We start from the raw sequence: 19,531 nt of genomic DNA on the forward strand, positions 1-19,531 counted from the left end.
ACAAATAACCCTGGCACCCTTTCCTGATTAGTTTACATGCTTTCATTGCAGATATCAAATAAGGTGGAGGTACTACCCCATTACCCACAAACACAATTTCCTTACGTTCTGGTCGTTTAAACACAACTCGTTTTGTTACACAATCGATGGTGGCACAATATTTGGTCAACCAATCCATGTCCAAAATTACATCAAAATGTCTAAAATTCAAGGGCAGCAAATCTACATATAGGATAGCATCCTCAACATGCATATCGCAAAACCGGTATATAGATTCACACAATACAGATTCCCCAGATAGAGCAGATACACATAGCAGATATGACAGTAATTCTAAAGGTCTATTCAGTCTAGATGCAAATGCACATGTCACAAAAGAGTGTGTGGATCCGGAGTCAATTAACACAAAAGCATCCTGATTACATATAGAAATAGTACTTGAGACAACTGCGTTGGCATTCCGTGTATCGCCTAAAATAAGCGCAAAAACTCTCCCTTGTCTCATAGTATCCCCGGTGGTAGTAGGTCTCAAAATATTTCCCGACTTCGGGATCGATGCAGTTGAGCTAGCAGCTAGCTTCCCACTGTTCTGATTACAATCTCGGGCCATGTGCCCTTGTTTACCACACTTGAAACAGGCCCCTGACACATGGTAACAAACTCCACGGTGCCCTTTGCTACAAATATTACACATGGGATATGTGTCTTGGGAAGAATTTGAAGTATTTGAGGAGCCCGTATTCTACTTTTTCAAAAATTTCTTCTTCGAAAAGAAGTCTTGCCTTTTGTTGCCTTTCCATTCGGTTGTTGGCTTAGCCTGTCTGGCTATGTTAGCCTCGGATATTATGGCCCTGTCTAGCACCCCGATGTAGGTTTCTAGCTTCAAGACATTCACCCTTTCTAATATGTCACTTCGAAGCCCACCTTCAAAGTGTCTCGCCTTCTTATAGTCTATATCAATCACGTGTGGCGCAAACCTGGCCAATTCAGTGAACTTAGCCTCATACTCGGCTACAGTCATACTGTCTTGCCTCAGTTCCATAAATTCTGCCACTTTCCTATCCCGGACACACTGCAGGAAGTACTTGTCGTAGAAAATTTGTAGAAATTTTGCCTAATCAGCATCTTTGTAACTCTCACGCATTAACATCCACCATCTTCTTGCTTTGTCTTCTAGCATAAAGGTGGCTAGAAGCACTTTCTGTGTCTCCGAACATGGGAACACTTCAAACAGTTTTTCGATGCCGAGGACCCAAGCTTCAGCTTTCAAAGGATCTAGTCCACCATGGAACTGAGGTGGTTTCATTTTCTTGAACTCTTTGGTGAGAGCTATGATTCGATCATCATTCTGATTATCTGGCACAGGAGGTGCCGGAGGTGGAGGTGGAAGATGTGGCTGCTGCCCACTCTTGCTGTTGCCTCAATGTCTCTCCCATTTCCTGGACCAATCTTTCCATTCTGTCCATTCTGGCAATAGAAGATTTGTCTATTTCATCACCTCTTGTTTGTGCCAGAGGTGGAGGTGGAAGATGTGGCTGCTGCCACTATTGCTGCCACTCTTGCTGTTGCCTCAATGTCTCTCCCATTTCCTAGACCAATCTTTCCATTCTGTCCATTCTGGCAATAGAAGATTCGTCTATTTCATCACCTCTTGTTCTCACCATCTGATTAAACTTGCATTATACTTTATACAAACGTTCACAGGTATGCATATAACGAAAAGCATACATATTCAAATAATTTGTAATGCAAGTAAATCACAAATTTATAACACATAGTTGTTCACATTTAACAGTTAAGCGTATTCTTGATGCTTTCTGATTCACACTTATCACGTGAATGCATTCTAGATCTCTTCTAGACGCTTATTGCTCTTTTGGACAAGTGTGTGAGTTATTAACTCGTGCTCTGATACCACTCTGTCACGACCCGAACCTGCCATTATGGGTTTAGGCCATAACCGTCCAGTAATCCTAAGATTACCTACGACCTCAAATCAAACCAAACATAACTCATCAGAGTAAAGGGGCCAAACGGAAGCAAAATTTAAAACTTTATCCATAGAGCTGTGCTTACATGGCATGCCAAAACAAACTATACATACATACATTAATAACTCACAACAAATATACAGTAGCATAAATTTTTGTACAGACAGGATCATCGAAAACTAAGTCAACCCATCAAAACTATATACCGACATCTACAAAGACTTCGCCAACATGACAACATAGAACAAAATGACAAAAAGGCGAAGGCGAGTCTCGTGCGTGAGACACATGGGTGACTCTCCAAAACTCGGTTGTTCCATACAGACTTCACTGGGGCTGGGTCTGGACCTCTCTTGGCTTACCTACAAAGACATGAATGAGTATGAGCGAAAGCCCAGTGAATAATATCAAATAAAGAAAATACATTGGAACGTTATACATCAGACGGCCTTGGACCCAATTCATTCATGTCAAACCGGCCTTTGGCCTTTTCAAACTTTCATTTCAAACTGGCCTTTAGGCCTTTCAAACTTTCATATCAGACTGGCCTTTAGGCCCTTCAAACTTTCATTTCAAACTGGCCTTTAGGCCCTTCAAACTTTCATATCAGACTTTGTCAACCATTCAAATTAATGAACTTTACAAAACTTACATAGAAGTAAGCAATTGGACAATAACATATTTCAGATGTTACTCACATTGATCGGCTTGTGGATTTGCCCTGGAGCTTGACTCTACATATCACATAACACATTTGGGTTACAAATAATTCAATCCGTTCTTTAATTCACACATTCCTCTTTAGGCTTGATTCTTATCTCTTTAATTCAATTACAATGCTCAATGTATGCCTAAGAGTGCTTAGAAGTGAAAGGGAACAGAAAACAGAACACAGAATGCATTTTCAAAATTTCAGAAAACAGGGTCCCCGCTCGAGCGTGGACTTACCCGCTCGAGCGGACCCTTAAGGCCTGCAAAAGTGCTGGTTATGTCGAATTTACGCTCAAGCGTGCATTCTAGCGCTCGAGCGGAAGGCCTCTCTACATGGCTCCCCACTCGAGCGTGAACTTCCCCGCTCGAACGGGAATCATGTCTGCAAAATATGCTGGGAGCACGAATTTCACGCTCGAGCGGCAGTTTCCTCGCTCGAACGGACATCAAATTTTTTGGGTTTTCTAGCTAAGTTCTTGAGCTCAAATCCAGCATTCAAACCAATCCAACTTACATTTTATGGCTCAAACTTCAAATATATTTATGCTAACATGATACCAACATCAAATTATAACATTTTGAAGGTCAATTCCATAAATCAAACACATGCATGGCTCATTTTTCACCAAATTCATTACCAACATTACAATTTCATGTCTTCAACACTTACACTTTTGTGAATGGCACATGCATGTGACATATAACCCTCATTCTCAGCTTATGTGATGAAGAGATGGTCAAGAGCATGATTTTCAACTAAAAACTTACATGGATCAAACATTTGGTGCTCAAACATGTAAATTCAAAGTAATTACATACATGCATGCCTCTATTGCCTTTAAATTCACCAAAACCAACTCAATACATGCTCTTTCTCATCATTCAACTTTGAATCTACAAAATACAAATTAAAATTCATGAGTCAAGGGTTGATCACTCACCTAGGAGCCTCAAACACCCAAGCTCTAGTCAATTCTTGAGTTAAATCTTCAAATTCTCCAAACCTTGAGCCAAGATTACACAATTCTCCCCTTTCTCTCTCTATGGCCGGCCCCCCTCTCTCTCACAATTGTATATCTCAGATTTTTTGAGTTCAAAAGAATTAAAGGAGAGTGTATATGGCCCTATAAGTAAAAGACCCACTAACCAAAATTATAATATTAAATAATTTGAGCACTATGCCATTAATTAAATCAATTTAATCTGATCCGAATAAATTTTTAATTAAATTTTACCATAGGCTCTAAAAATTACGCTAATCACAATGGCGTAATCAATTTCGGGTTCTGTGGCCGATAAGGCCATCAATTTAATTTCCAAAGCAGATAATCAAACAGATATTCCTACGGTGAATAGATAGAAATTCAAAACCACATATTTTCACATAATGGCACACAAAATCATATTAAAGACATAATCATGCTCATATTAAGGACTAATTAACATAATGCGGAGCAGGTATATCATATAGGTGCTAGGATCATAATTGCAATTCTTGAAAATAGGCCCCTCACATTTTCCTAGGGTGGCCGGCCATTGGGAAGGGAGATGGGGCATTTTTTTATTCAATTTAGGTACTAGGGACACATCTCCCAATGTATATATATATATATAGATCTCAAATTGATTGATAGTACCTATAATACAAAAGTATATGCACTAGTTTTGGGGAAATTCTTGATATTAATAAAAGAAGTGAGGACTTGGAATTAAATTCATGTATTGGAATCTTACTTATGTAGGATTAAATTAAATTCAGCTAAGGAACCTAATTTGGCTAGGATATTCCAATTTTGAAAAAAAAAATGCTAACCAACAAGATTCGAAATAATTCAAGGAACTGAGGGGCTTTAAGGAAATAATTCAAACATTAGGGTTTTAAAGAGAATACATTTTTCAGGGGCTTCACAATGCGCCTATCAAGCTAGTCGCCTTGATGTTGGGCTAGCGAAGTAGACACTTCCACCACCACCCATTTGGCCATAGGTGATTAGTTTGACTTATGTGGGGGAATGCACCTATTGAGCTAGTTGCCTTGATGTTGGGCTAGTGAAGTAGACACTTCCACCAAAACCCATTCGACCATAGGTGATTAGTTTGACTTATGTGGGAAAATGTGCCTATCGACCTAGTCGCCTTGATGTTGGGCTAGCGAAGTAGACACTTCCACTACTACCCATTCGGCTATAGGTGATTAGTTTGACTTATGTGGGGGAATGCGGCTACACATTTCCACCACCATTCATTCGACCATAGGTGATTAGTTTGACTTACATCATTATCATTTATCATATATGTCTCTCCGCAATGCATTTTTTTATTATTATAATAATTGTTTGGCCTTGCTTTGTCACTCAGTGATGGTGTACTTCAGGACTTTCAAGAAGCGATATTTGACCATTCTCGAAGACTCTAGTGACGCTATTGAGGAGGGGACTACTCTTCCAATTCGCCCTCCTTTCCTTGGTGGTTAGGGCTTAAAGTTCAAGCCACTTGATAGTTCTTTTCATTTGGTGCAATGGGCTCATGACACTTCATGTCAATTGGTTGAAGGCTTGTCACACTCTAGGGTTTTATTATTAAAGTCATCTAACCATGAAGACATTGAGGATCTTAGTTCATTTTCTACCCTTGGAAGTGCAGTTCGAGCTCAGAAGGTGGCGTGGGGCACTATTTTCAAGGCCATAGCAGAACCTTCTTTTTGTGAAGGATATTGGGAGTGGTTGGAGGATGCACTAGGGCAACATCATGAGGTATTACAACAAGCTGATATTTACGATGCAATTTATGCATCATTGTTCTCGTATAACCAATTACATAGTGTTATGTTGGCTTTTTATGGGCTTTCGTGTCCATCCACTAATACCTTTCACATTTTCATAAGCGAAATGCCTATCTCGCTATGGGATTTGCATCAGATTGGTGAACTTTCTATTAGGGGTGCAATATATAATGAAGTGGTGCCAAATGCCCAAGAGTTGGCCGGCGATATGAGGGACAAGAATTTCCTTCTTCCTGTTAGTTGCGGATATTTATTCTTTGTTTACCATCGGCTTTGTAAGGAGTTAAAGAAGAATGTGGTGAGGATTACTGGCTGGATAAAATTTTGGTTTAAAGGGGAAGTTAATACCATAAATAAACCAAGCAGGCTTTGAGGAATAAGACTCAATGCCCTAAGGATACTAGCAATCCGTTTGGTATTATTAACACAACTCGGTCTCGAACTATGCAAGGGGACAAAATCTTCAATGACTTAGAGATTGTTGGTGCGGCAAAGGGTGAGACTTATCTGTCAGCTTTCCTTGTCTGTTGGTTGTGCTAATTTATTCTACCCCGTGGGGATGGTGACTTGATTAGACCTGGGTTGTTTAAGGTTGCTAGTATGATGGCTCGTGGTCATTCATTCAGCCTTGCTATTCCTGTACTTGCTAGCATCTACAAAGGGTTGAATAGAATTGTTTCTTCTTCTGATCTTGGAAAGTGCGATGCCATTTTCTCGATCTATTATTGTTATGCTTGGTTAGTAGAGTATTTCAACACACACTTTAGTATTGAATCTTCTCTAAAGCCTTGAATAACGAGATATGCTGGTGAAAGGATGGCCAAATATTTTGAGGAGTTAGAGGCCTATGACTTATTTCAATCATGCAAAGATATGACCTTGCACCGTTTGGCGTACACCGAGGGCAATCCCAAGGAATTGGTTGATGAAGGTCATCTTTCTAACTCAGACTTAGAGTATTTCATCAGTATCCGCTAGAGCTATTTGACTTTGCGAAGTTCGTCCGTTATGGTCATTGAGCCATACAGTCCTCACAGGTTTAGCATGCAATTTGGTTTTATTCAAGCCATCCAGGGTAAACTTAAGGTTGATCTTCGGGATGGTAGCTTACAAAACATTATTCAGCATTGGGATTCTTGTGTTCGTGATTGTACCCATTCTATATTGAGGTTGCCAGCGCATTTTGATTTCCCATCTCGTCCCACTACCAAGGCTTATTTGGAGTGGTGGTCCCAGCTTTATGCAGGCTATTTCTCTAATAAAGAAAATTCTATCCCAAGGAGAAAACGCTCCGCTTCACCAAATCAAAATATGGTTTCAGTGAAGAAAAATACAGTTGCTAAGAAAAATTCTAATCCCAAGACCAAGAAAATGGTTCAAGGAAGTGTTGATGGGACTCTTGATGGAGTAGCAGACGAGGACCATAGTCACAGTGATCATAATTGGCGTCACTTAGGGAGAAAATCTGGTACTAGCGCTGTTGAAAGGAACACCATTACTTTTAATGACGTGGAGTCATTTTTGATCGGCATTCCTAGCATTTCTCAACCATTGGCTGCTGATGTTGTACCAGTAGTGACAAAATCTATTATTTGACATTTCATTTTTTTTGTTTGTGACTCCTCTTTAATTTGTTTTGACAGTTGCCAAATAATAACTTTGATTTGGCGTCTGGCAATGAGGATATGAAACTTCTTAATGAGTTCTCAGATAATGAAGAATCAGTTCATGGGCCATCGGCCTTTGATTTAGTGATTGGTCGTAAGAGTTGTCTCTCAGTTGACCCAACTCTAATTGCCCGAACTTCTTCTTTACCTACTGCTCATACATTAAGTCAAGTTGCACCTTCTGTGGCTTCTACTAGTGATACAAGAAGCATGATTAGCTTGTCGCTCAGTAGCTTCAATACTTGATAACCATATTAAAGGCTTATTGAGCAAAACTCCTATTCAAAAAGTTCCAGCATTGGACCCAAAGCTGCTAGAGCTTTATGATGAGCTCTCAAAGCTTCAGATAAACTATTCTCCGTTGCAAAGCCAAATTGAGAAGTACGTACAAAATGCAACTATGTACATCTCTATGAAATCAACATTTGCTCAAGGGATGACTTCAGAGCTACAGGATCAACGTTTGGCAGATGTCAGTCAATGTGCTACTCATGCTCTAGCTCTTGAGAATAAAGGAATTGAGTAGGTTCAATTGCTGAAGTCTGATTTGAGTAGCCTTGCAGCAAAGCGGAAAGAATTGTTAAAGGCGTTGGAACATTTAGATGAACAATCATAACAACTAGAGACTACAATTAATGTTGCTGAAGTTGAAGTAGTTTAAAGGCTAGCCCTTGTTTCCACTTTAAGGGACGAACAAGCTACAATAGAAGCAGCTGAGGTGATAAGAAGCGAGGATATCGAAGTTGCCAACAGGTTGGAGCAGCTCTTGAAGGTTAAACAAGGCGAGATCTAGAGTTTATCATGGTTGCCAATGATTTATTTATTTATTATCTTTATTTTATTTTATTTTTATTTTAATGAAATGTAGCTCGAAACCAAATGCTTCATTATAAAATAATTGCTCTAGTAAACACTTTATTTATGAAATAAATATTATAGTTCGAAGCAAAATATTCTTATTGTAAAGCACATTTGGTTTATTGATTTATTAGCCGTTCGCAGTTTATACTCATGTGGGCTAGGAGTAGTATAATTTTTTTTTTTTATAACTTTATTTCATACGGGCCAAGAGCATCATGTAGTTTATGCTCATGCGATTAGGAGCATTACATTCTCATGGATAGTAGTGCTTTAGGAATTTGCCATTGATTAGGCCGACTCTTACACCTTCTTCATTAGTGTAAACTTCAGTCACCACGTATGGACCATCCCACTTGGACAAGAACTTGTTGTCGGTTCGGTGGTTAGTGATGATAGGTCTTCGAACAGCCAACACCAATTCTCTAACTTGAAAAGACCGGGGTTTAACCTTCTAACTCAACAAGGTGTAATTTTGCATTCTCATCATCAGTGAGACCTTCATGTATAACTATCCTTAATGAAGGAATCTGCTGTTGCAAAGGAAGAATCGCTTCAACACCATACACAAGGAGTATGGGATGGCTTGTGTTGGGGTACGATGTGTCGTACGGTATGCCCAGAGTGCTTCTCCAATTCTTTCATGCCAATCCCGCTTTGATTTAGCAACTAACTTTTTCAATAGGTTGCCCAAAGTTTTGCGAAATACCTCTGCTAGTCCGTTGGCAGGTGCATTATACATTGAAGAATTGCGTTACTTAAATCCAAACCTTTCACAAAGTTTGTCCATTAGACTGTTGTAAAAAAGCTTTCCATTATCAGTGATGATGTAGCGAGGTACACCATACTGATAAATAATGTGAGATTTGATGAAGTCAACAACAGTTTCTTTCTTGACTTCTTTAAGTGGGACGGCTTCAGCCCACTTGGAGAAGTAATTGGTGGTGGCCAGGCAGATGTATAAGTGGCCTGCCGCAGACTTGGTCAATGGGCCAACTACATCTAGACCCCATGCATCAAATGGCCAAGAAACAATTGTTGGGTGTAAAGGTTCTGGTGGCTAATGGATAAAGTTTGCATTAAACTGGCAAGGTTGACACTTTCTTGAGTAGTCCAAGCAATCTTTAACCATCGTAGGCCAATAGTAACCCATCTTTTTTACTCGAAAGTGAAGTTTAGGACCAGACTGATGCACTCTACATATCCTATAATGGGCTTCTTACATGGCTTGTTGAGCTTCGTCATTCCCTAGGCAACGAAGAAAAATTCCTTCAAATGATCGTCGGAATAAAGTTCCCTTGTAGTAAATGAATTGAGGAACTCGACGTCTTATTTTAGTTCTATGGCGAGAATCATTAGGGAGCTTCTCGTGTTCAAGGTAGTCTATAATTGGCATTCTCCAATCGTCAAATTTGATGGCTAGTACTAAAATTGAGTTTGTTTTTGCAAGGCGACATTCCAACAATTGTGGCAATACCCATCATTGGCATACAAGGACACTAACTTGTTCACCTTTTAACAATGCCAATGTAGTTGCTAGATTGGTAAGTGCATCAGTCATGCGATTTTCTTTCCTTGGACCATGTTCGAGTACCACCCCCTCAAATTTTTCAATGAGATGAGTTGCATACTGGATATGTGGGACTAAGTTGTTTTTCTTGACTTCATAATGCCCCCGAAGCTGTAATTATTAATCTAGGTCAACAATTTTTAGCTCTGTTGCCATTTGTAAACCAATGATCAAGGCTTAGTACTCAGCAACATTGTTTGAGCAATTTTCGCGAAGAATAAATGAGTAAGGCAAAATGTGCTTTTCTGGTGAAACAAAAATGACCTGCTCCTGTCCCTTCCTTCCTGGCGGCCCCATCAAAGAACATCATCCAAGGTTGTAGAACTTTTATGAATAATACATCTTCGTCAGGGAATTCCTCAGAAATTTCCCAATTAGCAGGGATGGGATGGTCAGCCAAGAAGTCTGCAAGGGCCTGCCTTTTCACTAATTTTCTTGGCACGTAAATTATTTCAAATTCATTAAAGAGGAGAGACCATCTTGCTAAGTTTCCTGAGAGGATGGGCCAAGACATAACATGCTTTATTGGGTCGGCTCTTGCAATGAGATGCACTGTATGGGCTTGGAAATAATGTCTCAATTTTTTAGAGGCAAAAACAAGCGCTAAACACATTTTCTCTATGGGTGAGTACTTGAGTTCATTTTCAGTTAATCTACGACTTAAGTAATAGAGTGCTCGCTCTTTATTTTCTTTGTTACTTTGGGCCAGCATCGCTCCAATAGACTCTTCTTGAACAACAATGTAAAGTATCAATGGTTTCCCCTGAATAGGAGCTCCTGAGTATCTCTTAATATTGTCAAAAGCATTTTGACATGCCTGATCACAAACAAATCGAGCCTCCTTTTCATCAGTCAACTGAAAGGTTGACAATGGCCTGCCAAGTTTGCAATTAATTTGCGGACCTATGTCAAATGACCTTGGAGGCTTCTAAGTTCCTTCAGGTTTTTTTGGTGGTGGTATCTTTTGTATAGCATCGATTTTGGACTGATCAACCTCAATGCCTCTATATCAGACAATAAAGCTGAGGAACTTTCCAGACGTGACTCCAAATGCACATTTGAGTGGATTTATCTTCAAGTCATACTTTCTCAGCCAGGTGAAGACTGCACGAAGGTCCTCTAGGTGATTTTCCCTTTTCTTAGTTTTGACCACCAAATCATCAACATAGCACTCAACAAATTTATGGAGCATGTCATCGAAGATTATTTGTATGGCATGTTGATAGGTGGCACCGGCATTCTTGAGTCCGAAAGGCATCACTTTATAACAATAGATGCCTTTTGTGGTACAAAATACAATTAACTCTTCATCTGTAGGTGCCATCTGTATTTGGTAATATCCTGAACACCCATCCATGAAAGACAATACCTCAAGTCCGGTAGTGGCGTTTATCATTAATTCCATAATAGGAAACAGAAAGTCATCCTTGGGACATGCTTCGTTCAAATTTTGAAAGTTGACACATATTCTAATTTGTCCATTCTTCTTGACTACCAGGACCATACTTGATATCCATGTCGGATATTTTACTTCACGTATGAACCTAGCTTCGATCAACTTGGTGACTTCTTCTTCCACTTTAAGGATGCGCTCAGGTCTGATGTATCGATGAGCCTGCTTTACTGGTCGCATACCATGTTTTATCCCAAGGTGATGGACAACAACCTTTGGACTTAAACCTGGCATCTCCTTGTACGTCCATGCAAAGACATCTTTATGTTCGAGGAGTAGTTTGAAAAATTTCTTTTCTTCCTTAGGCATTAAGAGTTTTCCCACAAAGATTGGTAGAGGGTCATCAGGAGTTCCCAAGTTGAGTTCTTTCAAATTGTCAACAGTTGATTTCCCCCCATCTTTAAGTTCTAGAGAAGCTTCTTGGAGATCATCATCCTCTGAATCTGAGCTAGAACCTTCTTCAACTGTTACATGGTGAGAAACAACATGTTCAATTTCTTTTTCTCTTTTACTTTCCACTTGAGTCTTAACTTCTCCAATTTGTATGATAGTGTGCCTTTTGACCTTAAGCGGACCTTCAACACTAACTTCAAGTGACATCATGCGTTTCATGCGAGAAGGAATCAAACTTCGAGTCTCATCATCCCTCTTTGTAGAATTCAACTCAATTGTTGTTGTGCTTCTCTTGTTCTTGCCTTTTCTAGGTGATGTATTCATATCACCAAGTCCAACAAAAACGGACTTTCGTGACCAGGAAGTTTGTTTTTCACCCCCTTCCTTAGTAGTGCCTAATCTGTTAAAAACTGAAGGCTGAGAAATTGTACCTTCATCTATCTTATCAACAGTGCTCATCCTATTAAAAACTGAGGTTCGAGGTGCATGAGCTTCAATATAGTCAAACACTGAGACTCGAGGAGTTGGGCTTAGACTTTTGTCTTCCTTCACTTCTTCCACAGTGATATGTTATATGTCTTTCTTCTTTCCTTTTCTCTTCGCAGAGATATGAATGGGTTCAGTTAGTATTAACCCGACTCCGGTCTTTAGAGAGCTCACCCTATACCCTTATTGCCTTAACTTTCTCTGAGTTTCATTAAGACCATGAACTTTCTCACCTGTAAGTTCAAGACTTAACTCTCCCAATGATGAGGGATCAGCAAAATCATAACCTGACTTGGCTAAAAGCTTGTAAGCTTGCGGATCAAACCCTTCCATTCGTATTTCAAGTAAAGAGTCGTGTTCGATAGAATTTTGCGTAGGCCTAACAAATCCCTTTAGTGGAGGTTTGATTAGGCTTGACAATCCCACTCATGGAATTGGTATTGTTGCATCTGCTCTTAGTATCTGCAGATCTTTTTTTTTATTGCGGGGTGAACAAAGTCTCCTTTAACTTTTGCAGATGTCGTGACTTTTTCAAATGGCAACTGCCCTTCTTTCCGTTGAGACTTCGGTACATACCTGAAGACTTGTGTCATTGCATGGCCTTTTGAGGATGAAGGTTGTTTTTGTGGTGACGCGACCTCAGGTACTTTTTTTCCACTTGATACGTCTTCCCTTGAGAAGTCCAATACAACTTGCTTTTCTTCATTCATTTTCTCTTTTCTTATAGAAGGGATTTCAGCTGGAATAACTTCAGGTATCCCATTGGAATCCAAATAAAATTTTGCATCAGCGAAGTGAGACTTAGTTTCTATAAATAGCTTGTCATCTGCTAACACCGTCTTTATTCCACCTTGGTCAAATTTAAAACATTGATGGAGAGTTGACGCAACTACACCATTTCCATGGACCCAAGGTTGCCCAAGCAACAAATTATAGGACGTTCTTGCATCCATGACATGAAACAAAGTACTGGTTGTGAGTTCTCCAATGGTGAGGCTCAAATGAATCATACCAATCGCACGTTGCCCCCTTGGTTAAAACCTTGAATAACCAAACGACTTCGGACTAACTCGTCCACTGGGATTCCAAGTTTCTTCATGGTGAACTTTGGCATGATGTTTACTGCTGAGCCTCCATTAACAAGGATGCGGTTAACTTTTTGTTCACTAATAAAGCCAAAGACAAACAATGGGTGATTGTGTGGCTTTGAACCTAGTTGAAGGTCTTCATCAGTGAAGGTGATTGTTGTGCAACAAGGAATAGAAGTGATGGAGTTCACCTTGGGATAATCTAGCTCATTAACAACAAAGTCATATTTTCCAGGATCTTCTAACACTTGAACAAGTGCAAGTTGAATAGATCTAGGGAGTTGAGACGATTCACGCAAACTGAAGCGTGAGGGTAGTTCTTTCAAGGTTGTCAGGACATCAATTTCCTCCTTATTTGGCGTTGCCTTAATGGCGTGAACTTGTTCCACATCCACTTCAATGGTTAAAACCATGTAAGCTGCCTCAACCACGTCATCTCCAAAATACCTAATGGGGAAAAAGTCACGCAGGATGATTGGGTAGACGAGTTTTCTTCAAGAAATTTATCTACTTGTTGCGTATTCTTTTCACTATTCCTTTTGTTCATCACCTCCTTTTTGGAATATCGATTGGAGTTCTTCTTTTCTTCTACCTTCTTGAGTGAAAAATGTTAAGTCTTGGACTTACTTCTTCGTGACTTCCTTCGTGTCACTAGAGTCCAACTTTCATCTTCTCCACTAGTTAAGACTGCTTTAAAACCATCATGGACATACCTGTCTTGATTTGGAACTTGAATAATGATAGGTTCAAATGAACCAAACTGGATGACTTTGGGAATTGCTTTCACTGTTGGAATTACAGACTGTGACATTTCCATCTTGGATTTTGAGGATGGAGAATTTGGAAGTCCTACAATAACCGTCGCATGGTTGGATTTTACCAATTCGTCAAGGTCCAAGAGGATTTTGTTCTTCCTGGCCAAGTCTATGAGCACTTCTTTTAACACGAAGCATTTTTCTATAGAATGACTAACTATCCAATGATAGTGGTAGTACTTTGGATCCTTCACACGACCTATTTCTTCAGAACGTTTGCACTCAGGGAGTTGAATGACTTTCTTTTCAAGTAAATCTTCTAATATCTCTAGTACGTCAGAGTCGGGAAAATGATACTTCTTTTCTTGTAGTTCTTTTCGAGATAGACGTGTTTCCTTCCTTTCTTCTTTCTTCTTGTCTTTTGTTGAAATCTTGATTGAAGATGTGGTTACCACCATTGCTTCTTTGGTGGTACCTTTGAAAGGCTTGCCTCCTTTTTTCACTTCTTTGTTATCTTTCCTTTGTTCAAGAATGGAAAGGTCTTTCCCGCTATGGTTGGCTATGCTAATTTTCATGTCATGTGAACACGTAGCTAACTCTTCAAATGTTTGTGGTTTTATCCCTTGAAGGATATAAAGAAGTCCCCAGTGCATGCCTTGTATGCACATCTCCACAACTGAGATCTCAGAGTCTAGACTTAGAGTACGCCAATGGTTGATGTAGTCTACCACAGGCTCGTCCTTCCATCGCTTGGTATTGGTTAATTCCACCATACTTATCATACGGCGGGTGCTATAGAAACGATTAAGGAATTCACGTTCCATTTGCTCCCAACTGTCGATTGACTCAACCTCCAAATCGTTGTACCAATGAAAGACATTTCCTTTGAGCGACCGAACAAATTGTTTGACAAGTAGATCTCCATCTATCCTGGCATTGTTGCAAGTTTCCACAAAGTGAGCAACATGTTGTTTAGGTTACCTTTTCCATCGAACTGCTGGAACTTAGGAGGTTGGTATCCACTAGGCATTCTAAGAATGTCTATCGTCTTTGTGCAAGGCTTGGAGTACATGAAAGCGCTTTGCGAGAGCCCACCGTATTATGCTTGGATGGTATTTGCAATCATGTCTTGAAGTTGTTGAATAGACAAAGAAGCAATGGATGTTGGTTGACTACTTGTACCAATCGCTTGCCTCGCAACAGATGTATGGCAAGTTTCCTCACCAACAACTTGCTTGGACTTAGATGTAGGGTTCACTTTCTTAACAAACGTGCCTTGTGGTGTAAAGCCAGGTGGATAAGAATTGTCTTGACTTGCCTCATCAACATTTCGTGCTTCTAACTTGTTCATCAAGGTGGCAATCTGAAGATCTTTCTCTTCTATAGTTTTGGTGAGCTTGTCAATGTCACGAACCATGGTCGCTAATTGTTCTTCCACTGAAGTGGTGCCAGTTATGACACCCTAAATATTTAATTAATACAAGAACCAACCGCGACTAATAATAACAATAATAATAATAATAATAAATATAATAATAATAATATGTAATAGTAAAATAAAATAATTAATTTTATGATGGTATGCAATAAAGTATAATTTAATTTATTGTACGATTAACTGGGGTCAATGTAAGATGAAGGCAAAATAATAATAAGAAGAAGAAAAATAATAATAATAGAAATAATAAAATAAATAAGCTATATGTGCTATGTAAATTAATTTGCCATTGTGGTTATCAAATATATGATGAAGAGATTTATTTGAGGGTTAAGTTAATCACCAATTAATGTGAGAAGAGTGGCATGTATAGATTTAGTTAAGCAAATTAACCGACAATTAATTAAGAAGATTTGCAAATATGCTGAGGAGAAAGAATGGGAGCCATCTGTACTACCTAGGATTAGGGGGGAGGTAATTTATCACTTTAGGGCCATTAGTGTATGATGAGTCATCCTCTAGTCATGCGTATAAAAAGGGGGGAGGTGCTGTGAAGTTAGTACTAACGAAAAGCAAAGAAGAAAAAAAAAAAGAATCAGCAAAAAAGAGAGCAAGGGAAGGGCCAAAAAACCAACGGATATAGAAAGGAATTAGTAAGACTCAATATTAAGGTGAGTTATATAATACCTTGAGTCACCATAATATATTTCATGTATGTTTTGGGTTACCATAAATTATTTTACGCAATCTATGTTTTATAAATTATATTAATATTTTGATTACATTAATTATTTTCTGAACTCTATTTGCTTAAATTGAAACCTATGGAGATGTTTGTTTAACATTTAAAAATTATTTCACAATTGTTTTATAAACAATTATATTTTGTAAGTACCACCACGAGAGTCCAATGCCTTAGGGGACTTAAATAATCATTGGCCTTTGTTTAGCCACTTTGTGGTCCTCTGTTTGTCATGGATCCATTGACCTCTGTTCTGACTGTCACTCCAATGACCTCTGTTTTGTTTTGTTATGTACCGTAGTTATGGTTATTTATTTACATAATTTCTGTATTTCAGTTTCTGCCACTTTAAAATAATTTGTTTATTCAAATTAAGTTATTCTAACTAACTATCCATGGCTATTTTGTGTTCCCGATACTCTTGGCATAATATTTCTTATTCTGCTGTGTGCTTATAGTTGTTACCCTTTCAGGTGACGAGATGTAAGGAAGACCCGTAACCTCATGTAGTGGAACCCGTACAAGAATTTGATGCTGATCTGTTATTTTGTTTTTCTTTCCTTTTCTTCCTTTTGTCTTTTTTACTGAGGGCCGGTCACTGAATAATAAATAAATAAAAGCCCTATAGATGTATTTTCTTTTATCAAAATAGTCGAATGAAGTTAATTTTCTGTTTAATTATTTTCTTACTTCCATTTTGCCTCCGTCTGCGTCACTTAATTTGTCACGATTAGAAATTATTTAGTAAGTTGCGATTCTAGCCCTAAGCCCCTGGGGTTGGGTCGTGACAGCAGTGGTCATGACTTCATAGCCACCGAGTGAGACAAATCTGAGTGATTCGATGAAATTGAACGTTGAGGACTACTAGGAGATGATCCTGAGTGTGAGCCTATACTTGAGTTTGCATCAAAAGCTACAGGTGTTGGGTGTGGGGAGAAACCTTCTGGCGGAGAATCCTTTGAGACAGAAGTGGATTTCTTCCATTCCCTCACTTCCTTTTGCTTAGCCCTAGACGTGGATATCGTGATAGATATATGGGACTAGCCTTGCGCTTGCTTTGTTGCATTGGTGGTCAGCATGACCCTGTGAGTGGCGAGAGCAATGGTAGCCTTGGTCTTGCTATGGGTGATTGGACCGTAGAAGTGTTGTTGTTGTTGGTCATGACAACGGCATTCTTGTTGGTGTTTTTATTGATCGGAGCAATTTGAACTTTATTTGAAGCCATTATGCTTGATCAAACAAGACTTCGGGAAGATGCTTTAGGAGAAAGAGATAAGAGGCAGAGGGGTCCCACTGGGCGTGCCAAAATTTGTAAACACAAATTTCGTATCCTACAATTAAGATGCGAAATAAATACACAAATAATTAATTTTATTTGATTATAATAAATGGGTACAATTCTTCGGGGTATGCTCTATTACAAAAGAACAAATCCTCTGATTCGATCTTCGAAATGGGTTGAAATCCAATGGTTGCAGAAGCTTGTTGTTGAATTGAACAAGTTGATGGATTTCTTCAAGTCTTTGAATGGAGTAACTTGGAGAAGAAAGGCTTGATTGAGGGCTTGAACGGCTTGATCTCAAACAAGTCTTGAAATGATCTCTTTGAAAAGAGAGACCAAATTTGTACTTATAACTTGAAAGGATTAGCACAAGTTTGGGTCGTCTTTGGACTTTAACATTCACTCACGTCATTTCATGACTTTGAGCTCTGTCAAAGAAGGGCAACTATAGATACCCTATTTTTGACCGCCCTTAAGACTTGGGTGCCTCAGGTTGATTACTCGAGGAAGACGGCTATGTGTGCAATTGCTTAATTTCTTCAGCAAGAGGAGCTTTAAATCCCAACCTTACACCCCATTTTGGACCAAAACTATTTTGACAAAAATTATTTTAGACCTTAAAACCCTCTCTGTCAAAATATTTTTGAAAATATTTCTACGATGTTCCGAGGCTCGTATTTCATTAAAAATTACAATTTTTGGTAAATTGAGCATGGACAAAGTGAAAATAAATGAAAGAGAGGTGAACTCTTTGAAAAATCTTTTAAAACACCTTATTTAGAGGTTTGGAGTTGAAGAAAATAAGAGGGGAGGAAAGAAAACAAGTTGAGGAGAAGTTAGGCATCAATCTGGTTAGGACCAAAACTGAGTAGTCTTCACTAAAATAGGCATATCTTTTTGCACACTTGGAATTTTGATGTGAAGCTGTCACCATTGGAAAGTAAACTTCCAGGACTTGAATTTAGACTCAATAATGACCTGAAACGAAGTCTAGGAGAGGGAGATATGCCTGTTTGAAATCGGGCCAAAAAATAGATTTTTGTGGCAGGCCACAAATGATGGCCTGCCGGCCACTGGTGTAAAAAACTCAGATTTTGTAGATATTTTGTGCCAGCTGTCTCCCAAAAGCTCCAGCTGTTTGTTTTGTTGATATTTCTACTGAGGCTCTTGTTTTCTTATATATAGAGGACCTCTCCTCTTGTTTTGAAGGTTGGGAAACATTTTAGAAGGTTAGAAATTTTGGAACAAATTTCTCTCTCTCTCTCTCTCTCTCTCTCTCTCTTACTCTCTCTCTTTCTCTGTCTCTCTCTTTACATTTCTCTCTTTCTCTTGAATTTTTGTGCATACAAGTGTAGATACACTTCAAGTTTGCTTATCAACCCTTAACCAAAGTTGCTTATTTTTGGGTTGAGGTTACTTGGGACCCTCTTTGAGCTCTAGAAGGTGGTCTTGGCTTGTTTTATTGCTTCATTTGTGTCTTCCCTTCAAGAGGTATAATACTTGCTTTTTAAACTTGTTTTGCATACTCGTTTTTCCATCTTTTTCCAACTATTTTTGGGCTAATTTTGAACTGTAAAAAACTCTGTTTTATGGCCTAAAGGTGGTGGTTTGAGGCTATTTTCAGTTAGGGGATGGTTCACCCTTCTTACTTCTTTGTTTGTAAAGCTTTTGTACCTTTGTTCACAACTTTCAAACCAACTTTTTTGGGCCTTTTAACCACTGAATTTCTGAGGTTTTTCAGTGGCAAAAAACTAATTTTGAAGCCCAAATTTGGAGGGGTTAGCCTTCCCTCCTTGTGTCTTGTTTGCATGCCTAGTTAGCTCGATATGTTAGCATGTTTTTCTAGCTTAACTTAGCTCAAGTCCAGCATATTTTAGCCTCTGAAATAGCCTATTTTAGCTCTGTTTTGAGTTGGTTAGTTCATTTGATTCTTGTTTTGCATGGTTGTAGTGCAATAGTCCTCACAAGTTAGTGTTTTAGGGTCTTAGACACCTCTTGTTTGAGTTGATAGCATCATTTGGTGTTGTTTTTCATTCCATTTCAACACTATAAACTCTGCAACCTCCCTCTTTGCTTCATTCTTTCATTTGCTTTTGAAGGTTGTTTCAAGCTTGGAATTGTTTAAGCTTGAGATTGAGGTCATGCATAATGGTTTAATCCTCTTTGAGGGTTCATTATCAATGACATGATCTCTCTCTTGCATTACATTATCCCTTGGTTGACACTTCTTTCATCTTAGAGGACACTCACCAATGGACAAATTGATTAAAGAATGATTTGGTAACTAAAATGTGTAAACAAAATTGTCAAGTAAA

At 38.9% G+C, this 19,531-nt stretch overlaps 1 long non-coding RNA gene across 1 annotated transcript in view; it reads left to right on the forward strand.

The window, feature by feature from the left end:
- Positions 1–16,627, forward strand: part of LOC114274004 (uncharacterized) — a 32,253-nt gene extending 15,626 nt beyond the window's left edge. The window contains exon 2 of the long non-coding RNA XR_014345564.1: positions 16,408–16,627. This is a non-coding gene — a long non-coding RNA (uncharacterized LOC114274004). The remainder of the gene's footprint in view (positions 1–16,407) is intronic.
- The last annotated feature ends 2,904 nt before the right edge of the window (positions 16,628–19,531 follow it).

The sequence above is a fragment of the Camellia sinensis genome, chromosome 1 (assembly GCF_055761805.1).
Source record: "Camellia sinensis isolate YWXY chromosome 1, ASM5576180v1, whole genome shotgun sequence".
Lineage (NCBI taxonomy): Eukaryota > Viridiplantae > Streptophyta > Magnoliopsida > Ericales > Theaceae > Camellia > Camellia sinensis.